This window comes from Myodes glareolus, chromosome 12, assembly GCF_982192425.1.
Source record: "Myodes glareolus chromosome 12, mMyoGla1.1, whole genome shotgun sequence".
Taxonomy (NCBI): domain Eukaryota; kingdom Metazoa; phylum Chordata; class Mammalia; order Rodentia; family Cricetidae; genus Myodes; species Myodes glareolus.
This window is the reverse complement of record NC_142037.1, coordinates 8,977,259-8,985,170: the sequence shown is the minus strand read 5'-3', so window position 1 is coordinate 8,985,170 and position 7,912 is coordinate 8,977,259.

The window sequence follows — 7,912 nt, the reverse complement described above, 5'->3', positions numbered from 1 at the left end:
CTTGGAAGTGGGGTGATAAAATCACCCTGCCTGAAAACTCCTACTCCAGTGATCCTTCTCTGACAGAATGCCCACACTTATCACTGGGCAGTTTAGACCTCTGCTTTCACTCCCAAGTGCTTTCTTCCTTCCCGTCCTTGGTTAGAAAAGTCTCGCCTTCCTTCCACTGAGACGTTTTCTTCCGGAACCCCTCCCTGATGTATCCTCCCCTGCTGATGCCCACTTGGGACCTTGGCATCAGTCCACCTCAGCATCCATGAGGAGGTTCAACTGATAAATCTGTTTTCAACTTTCAACATCACTCTAGCAAGCATCCCCAGGGCCCAATATAGTACATGTCATATAGCTATACCCTGGTGGCATTTCTGAATTGGTCCTGAACAGGACCCACATAGCCAAAAGCAGACTATGGCACGTGTGCTCTCTGAAGGACTGGCATATTCTAGCTGCTTAAAATGGTTAAATGTGAACTGTCCTCAAACTTTCTGAACTGACAGAAAAAATTCCTGGGGCTAGGATGATGGCTCAGTGGGGAAAGTGTTTACTCTTCAAACATGAGGACCTGAAGCTGGCTCCCTAACATTCATGGAAGCTGAGCATCAGAAGTGGACATCTGTAACCCCAGGACTCAGGGATGGTCAGAGGAAAGGAGATCTTGGGAGCTGACTCTCCAGAAAGTCTAGCAGAAATTGTGTGTTTCAGGTTTACTGAGAGTCTCAAAAAACTAAAGAAGTAAATAAATAATGATTCCTCCTATGGAAAACCATTGCCTGGCAAACTAATTAAAAATAATAATTCAAAAGGTTTGAACAGAGACACCTTGCATGGGTGGATAATGCTCTTCCAAAAAGTTTAATGTTATTAAATTAAAATTCCAGTACCAGGTTTGGGATGCATCCCTACAAGCTGTTGTTTACGAAGGCCACAAAGGCCCCTAAAACGTTACAATGTCCTGGGTTGTCCATCAGAGTTAGATCATAAGACCCCATTGCTGAAGGCACCACATACTTGGGTTGCAAGACATTGAGAAATCAAGGTGGATCTGAGTTGGGAAATTTCTCTCTGTTGACAAGCTTTCACAGTGCTGGAAGGTATTATATGCCAGCTTCCGGTAGAGGAGAGGAGAAATGTCATCAGTGGGCATATCAAGCCAGTGGCGCCGTAGTGGCTTGGCTATTATGGGGTAACTGCCTGCTTCTGATTGGATTTGCTGTCACTCTCCAGCATGGTCTGTAAATCTGGTCAAGAGCTCATGGCTAGGGAGGCCATGATCTTTAGGAGAGAACCTGTTACTGTTGTTTGGCTAAATGAACTGCTATCCATCAGCTTTCTAAATATATATGCTTATGCCCATGGATTAGTGCTGATCTCAGCCTTCATCAGAGAAGTTTCTTCGTGCAGTGGGCAGTAGTTAATGCAGAGACTCACAACTGGTTGCGGTGCAGAGAATAAGTGACTCATCCTAAAGGGAACATTTCCATTGTCCCCATCAGGGCTCAAGGAGCATCGTGGAAGAGAGGCGGAAAGAGCATGAGAGCCAGAGGATCCTCCGGTGCTTCAGAGCAATGCCTTCTGATCAAGGCACTGCCATTGGCCATCCCATAGTAGAACCCACTGCAGCTGTGGCTACTTTCAACGAGATCTGCATAAGACTAGACACATTACCATTTCGTCACAGATGGAGGAGGGGCTTATGGGGCTCCACCCCTCACTGAAGATCTAAGGGCCATTAATAGGAGTTGTGGGAGGGAGTGCCACCTTCAGTGGTGTAGCAACTGGTAAGATGCCAGTGCTCCGGTAAATGACTCCCCACTCAGGCTCATGCAAGAAGCCATAATTAAATTCGGGGGATAAAAATGAAAAGGATATCTAAGTGGGTGACTTGTTGGGAAGAAGGATTTCAGTGGGAGAGAAAGAATGAGAAAGGATGATCGGGAATGGAAAAGACCAAAATTCAATGCACACATGAAATTGTTAGAGGATAAAAATCACATTTATGTATATGTATGTTTAATGTAAGGTTATTAGCTCTCAAGTTCTTGTTCTAAAGGTTTTAATGGCTATGAAGAAAAGTGGTGAATTGTCTCCATTTACTGCAGTGACTTTAGCATCGTCGGGTAGTATGCCTCTTGAGAACTTGCTCTAATGAAGTTCTCATCTGATACATACAGAAAAGTGCATCTTTTGAAGGGGGATTCTAAAAATGTGACTTTCCACCAGTCCTGCTGTGTCAGGACCTTTGGGATCTTTAGATCCCAATTATAAATGAGATCAGGAAATCCCCTGTGGATTTGATTACTCTCTTTCTGTAGAAGTGGCGCTCCCTCGCACTAAGCAGATGTTGATTGCCGGTTTTGATTGTGGCACTGAAGCTCAAGGCTGGGAAGGCATTTGACCTATGGTTGGCCAGCGAACTAGCCTTCTGAATCCAGCAAGGGGCTAGAAAGTGGGCATAATATCTAGCCCAATAGAGTCTGTCACTGGGGTTTTCCTTTAGGAGTCCCATCTCCGTCCTTACTCTTAATGGAGTGGAAGTGGGTTTCTGCCTTCCATAACCAAAATGACACAGAACACAGAGCACCGGCATGGCAAAGTTTATTTTAGTGGTAGCATGAAGAAACAGTCAGCGTTTCCATATGTTTGCGTTCTGTGTCTGCAGATTCAACCGACTATGCATTAAAACATATTTTTTTTCAAAAGCTGTCTGTATCAATCATTTACAGATATTTTTCTTGTCATTAGTCTTCCGACAATACCATGCCCATGATCATTTATGTAGCACTAAGCTTTGTAAAATAATCTGGTAAAGATTTAAAGTAGGGTGTGACATATGCAAATACTATGCCATTTTATATAAGGGAATTGAGCATCTGTGGAGCTTGGTATTCTAGGTGGTTTTAGAACACATCCTCCGTAGATTCTGAGGGACGGCTATATATAGGCTAGTTATCGTGATGTCTGTAATCTAGATACCCAAAGCTACACTTAATGAAAAACCATGCTGGGGCCGGGGAGACGACGTGGTGGATAAGACTGTTTGCGGCCCATGTATGAGGACCTGAGTTGGGATCCCCTTCCCAACTTCCCCTAAGACTCTTGTAAAATTTGGGTGTAACTGCACACACCTATAACCCCAATGTGAGGGGTGGGGCTTGGAGACTGGAATAGTTAAAAAAAAAAAAAAGAAGCAAGCTCTGGGGTCACTGAGCCACTATGTCTCAAGAGAATATGGCAAAGAGCAACAGAGGACATCCAATGTTCTCTCCTGGTCTCTGTGTGTGAGTAGGAGCCTGTACCTCATAGGAACATATATGTGTATAACACACACATGACAGAAGTAGAATAACATAATGAGCCAAGAGGATTGTGAAATAGACTGGGATGCATAGCAAATCTCTAATTTTTATCTCAAAAAAAAAAAAACCTAAACCTAAAACAAACTACAAATAAAACCACCACCACACCACCCCAGCATCCCATCACTCCGCCCCCCAACCCCCACAAGATGGATGATGGTACAGTAAAGCAGAGAGGTTGCCTTAGTTGCTTGTGAACTGCTGAGTTTGTTAGCTCCAATTCCCATCAGTGCCTTCGTTCATGCGATTTGCTCTCCTCTCGATAATTCCTCCTTTCTCATTTGCTACTACATATATGTCTGCTCTAAAATTTTTGTGTGCATGCATGTGTGCGTGCATGTGTTTGTGTTCATCTGTGTATGGTATATGTATGTATTATGTTCACATGCTTGTGTATCTGTGTGGTATATGTGTACATGTGCAAATGTGCATGCATGCACCTATTGTATATGTGTGTGGTATATATATGTGATATGTGTGTTTCATGTACACATGCTTGTGTATCTGTGTGGTATGTGTGTACATGTGCAAATGTGCATGCATGCATCTATTGTATATGTGTGTGGTATATATATGTGTGTGTCTATGTGTCTGTGATATATATATATATATATATATATATATATATATATATATGAGGGGTATGTGTAGTATATGTGTGTGTTCATCTGCACATGTATGTGTGTGTATCATGTGTGGTATATGTGGTATACATGTATGTGAGTGGTATGTGTGTACATGTGTATGTGGTTTGTGTGTGTATGTATGTGTGTGGTATATGTATGTGTGTGGTATATGTGTATGTATGTGCATATGCACATGCATATGCATGTTTGTGTGTGGTATAAGCATGTTTGTGTGTATGTGTGTGATATATGTGAGGGTGTATATGGTTTATGTATGTGTGAGTGTGTATGGAGATTAGAGATTAATGTTGTGTGCCTTCCTTTATGGCTCTCCACCTTATCTTTTTGAGACAGGGTCTCTTCTCTGAATCTTAAGTTCACTAATGCAGATAGAGCCCAGGCAGCAGCCTCTGGGATCTACCTCCTTTCGCCCAGTACTGGGGTTAAAATGTAATCCTGTCCTTCTTTCATATTCTCCCAGCACTACAGATTCTGTTTGTAAAATTTTGTATATTTATATATGTATGCATGTGTGAATTTATGTGGACCATGTGCTTGCAGGTGCCCTCAGAGGTCAGAGAATCTTCTTAGAATGGGAGTTACTGGCAACCGTGAGGACTTGATGTGGGTGCTGGAAATCAAACCCGGTCCTCTGCAAAAGCAGTAAGTGTTCTTAACTGTTGAGTCATCTTTTCAGGCTTCTGTGGTTTGTTGTTGCTTTGACAGGGTCTTGCTCTGTAGCTCAGGCTAGGCTGGAGCTCACTATACAGTTCACGCTGGCTTTGAACTCATAGCAATCCTACTGCCTTAGCTTTCTAACTGCTGGAATTTTAAGTATGCACAACACCCAGCAGTTCTACATATTCCTAAACTTTATTCGGTTGCTGTTGAGACCTATGCTCTATGCACAAGAGAAGTGGATGGCCTGGCGAGAAAAGAAGAGAGAAAACATTCTGCAGAGGGGGCAAAAGAGTCTGGCAAGCTGTAGTCACAGGAGGAAAAGACAATGCTGAGCTACAGATGCACAAACCTGAAGAATTACTCTCCTGAGTTGAGGCAGGAAGCCGTGACTGATCCACGGGGGAGAAGGTATCGCTTCTCTGCATCCATCAGAGAATGGAGATGCAGAAATCATGGCAGCAGGTTTATACAACCATTTTTCTGCCTTTGATAGTAGTGTCCAAGGACAGAAGATGGTCAACACCTACCACGTACCAGACTCCACATTGAGAGCCATAGCTGGGTTCCTCCATTCTGATTCTCACACTAGTTCTTCGAGGAGGCCATTCTCCCTGTTCTAGAGAAGAGGACACTAAACTTTGAGTAAGCAAGAAACCTAATCTACTCCCTATAGTTAGCAAGAGGAGTAGAGATGACATCCAAATCTAGCTGTGTGCAGAAACATGCAGATTGTGATGTCAAAGGCCTTTCCACTTGGGATCCTTGATATGGTGGGGACAGCATCTGTGGAGAGAAGACCTTGTTCAGGAAAAATGTTAGTATTGCCAAACCTGAGGAACATGGTAGGTATTTAGTAAGTCCATTCCTAATAAATAAATAATACTTTTTCATCTGTAGACCTGAGAACTTCTTTTTGGAGAAGCAGAAGAGGACATATTGAGACACTGGCCTTCTGTCCTTCCCTTGGTTATAAAGCACTGTCCACTCACCTGAGGCCAATGTCCTGGTCACTCTCCTGGAAAGTGGTCCTGGCAGGTGGGATTCTGATGAAAGGAGTCACACTTGAGACCACCGATGTTGGCATGAAGTCTTCCTGTCTGCCTGCAGACTCACCTGCCTGGGATGTAACCTCTGGATGTCGTTTCTGCTGGCTTTTAATCTTATGAGTCCTCATCTTGGTGGGAATGAGACACAATGAAGGGAATCCTTGCTATTTCCCTGCTTCTAACACACCACCTAGGGCTCCCCTGTCCCTCACCCACAGCCAGTACGACCCCAAGGTGTTATGTGACTGGATTCTTCGTGTTGTAGGGGTACCCCAGAATGTGTTCAGCAGGTAAACCCCACATCTCAAGCAAGTATTCTTTCTGAGAAAGGAAAGAGAATGAAAATGAAAAAGTGAGGGTGAACAAATGAGAGATGGATAAGTAGATAGATAGATAGATAGATAGATAGATAGATAGATAGATAGATAGATAGATAGATAGACAGACAGACAGACAGACAGACAGATCAGACTTGCCGGAAATGTACTAGCAGGATTCAGTGATTTTATTATTTTTACTTATTTCATTCTTTGGAAGCGTTGGGGCCCCTTCTATTCCAGCCACATGCATCTGTGCTAGGGAAAAGACTGTCAGGAGGAGGCAATCAACTCTGGAGTTTTATGTCCTTTGCTCTTTGTTTCTTGGGTCTCTCTAGTTGCTTCTGTGTGTATCACTCTCACTTTCATTTCCTCTTCTGCCCTCTGTTCTAGAATGTTGCTCATCACCACCACTTTTCTACCAAGGCACAGTGTGACTCCTGTCCTTTTGTCCTCTCTAGTCATTGCCTGCCTCCCCAACCTAGAGAATTTGCCCACACCCCAGGACCCACCACAGAGGTGCTTCAAAGCTCCTGTGTTGGTGTGATGCTGCATCCGACCCATTTCCAGGGAGAGGCTCAGAGCTGAGCTGCCAGCTGCACCCACTGTGTTTAAAGTTCATGGAGGTACATCCTGGGGTTCCTGGGTGCCTGGTCTCAGCAGGTGCTCAGAATCCCAGATGACATGAGAAAGAATTCCCCGCATGTCTGCTACCAGCCTGGGGACTTGTGAGGGTTCACATGCTGGTGCACAGCTTGGTACTGCCACCCTGGGGCTCTGTGGGAGCAAAAGGCTCTGAGTCCCCAAGACCTAGATTAGCATTTTAAAGAAATACCAACAAGAAAGGATCTCTGAGACCTACTGGGAGCAGAAAGGAGGAGAGGAAGACTCATGCCCAGGTCCCAGCAGGCCACCTGCTGCACAGGTTGTACTAGAGAGGGCAGGAAGGGCACAGGAAATGATTCTAACTTCAGCTCAGGCATGACAACAGAGAGGCTTTGGCCAGGCTGTCAAACACCGCCATCTCAACTCTAAAAAGGACATGTCAGACAAAAACCTTTTTCGCTGAATTGGGTTAGGTGAAGCCGAGAGCAGAGGTCAGGGTGGCCACTCTTAAAGGGAGTATTTTTGTGAGCATGAGCTCTCTCTGAGTCTGGATAAGGTGTTTGCTCAACATGCTCTCTTTCTGCCTCTGCATAGTGGATCCAGTAGGAATCCCACCAAGTAAGAAAGCCCAGCATTTCCCAAAAGCCAACACACAGAGGCTGATTCCATCCCGTATTCCCATCTTGGGATGTGACTAAATGAGGAAGTCACATCCCATTTAGTTCTCCCAAACCCATCTGCCCCAGAGGTGGTCTTTGCCTCAGGCTACACGCTTTATGTTCAACCCCAAGTTCTGACGCAACAACTTTGTTTTCATTCATTATGCCAACTTTATACTTGCATTCTGTACCTTTGTGCTTTACTTCACCTATGTCTATTTGGCATTGGCACGTGGCAGGGCTGATTGTCTAAGGGGTGGTGTTAAGGAGAATGAAGGGAGGTGGATGAGAACCAATGTGAAACAGAGGGGGAAAGCAGCAGAGTGATCTGGGCGGCGCAGAGAGGTCCTGTAAAAGCTGGGGGAACTGTTTGCATTAAATCTTGGAGTCCGTGACAGTGTCCAGCCTCCCCAGTGGGCTCTCAGTCATGTTTGCCTGGGCTGGAAGGAAGGCTGTGCTTTGTCTCCATGCCATTTCTCTCGCTGCTAACTCTGCTCCAGGAGTGCTGCTCGCTCAAGTCTCTGTGGAGAAAGCTAGGAAAGAGAGGGCAGAGCCCTTTGGGCAGTGTGATGGGCAGATAAATTCCACAGAGTCTTCAGGCTGGCTCTCAAATGGACTCAG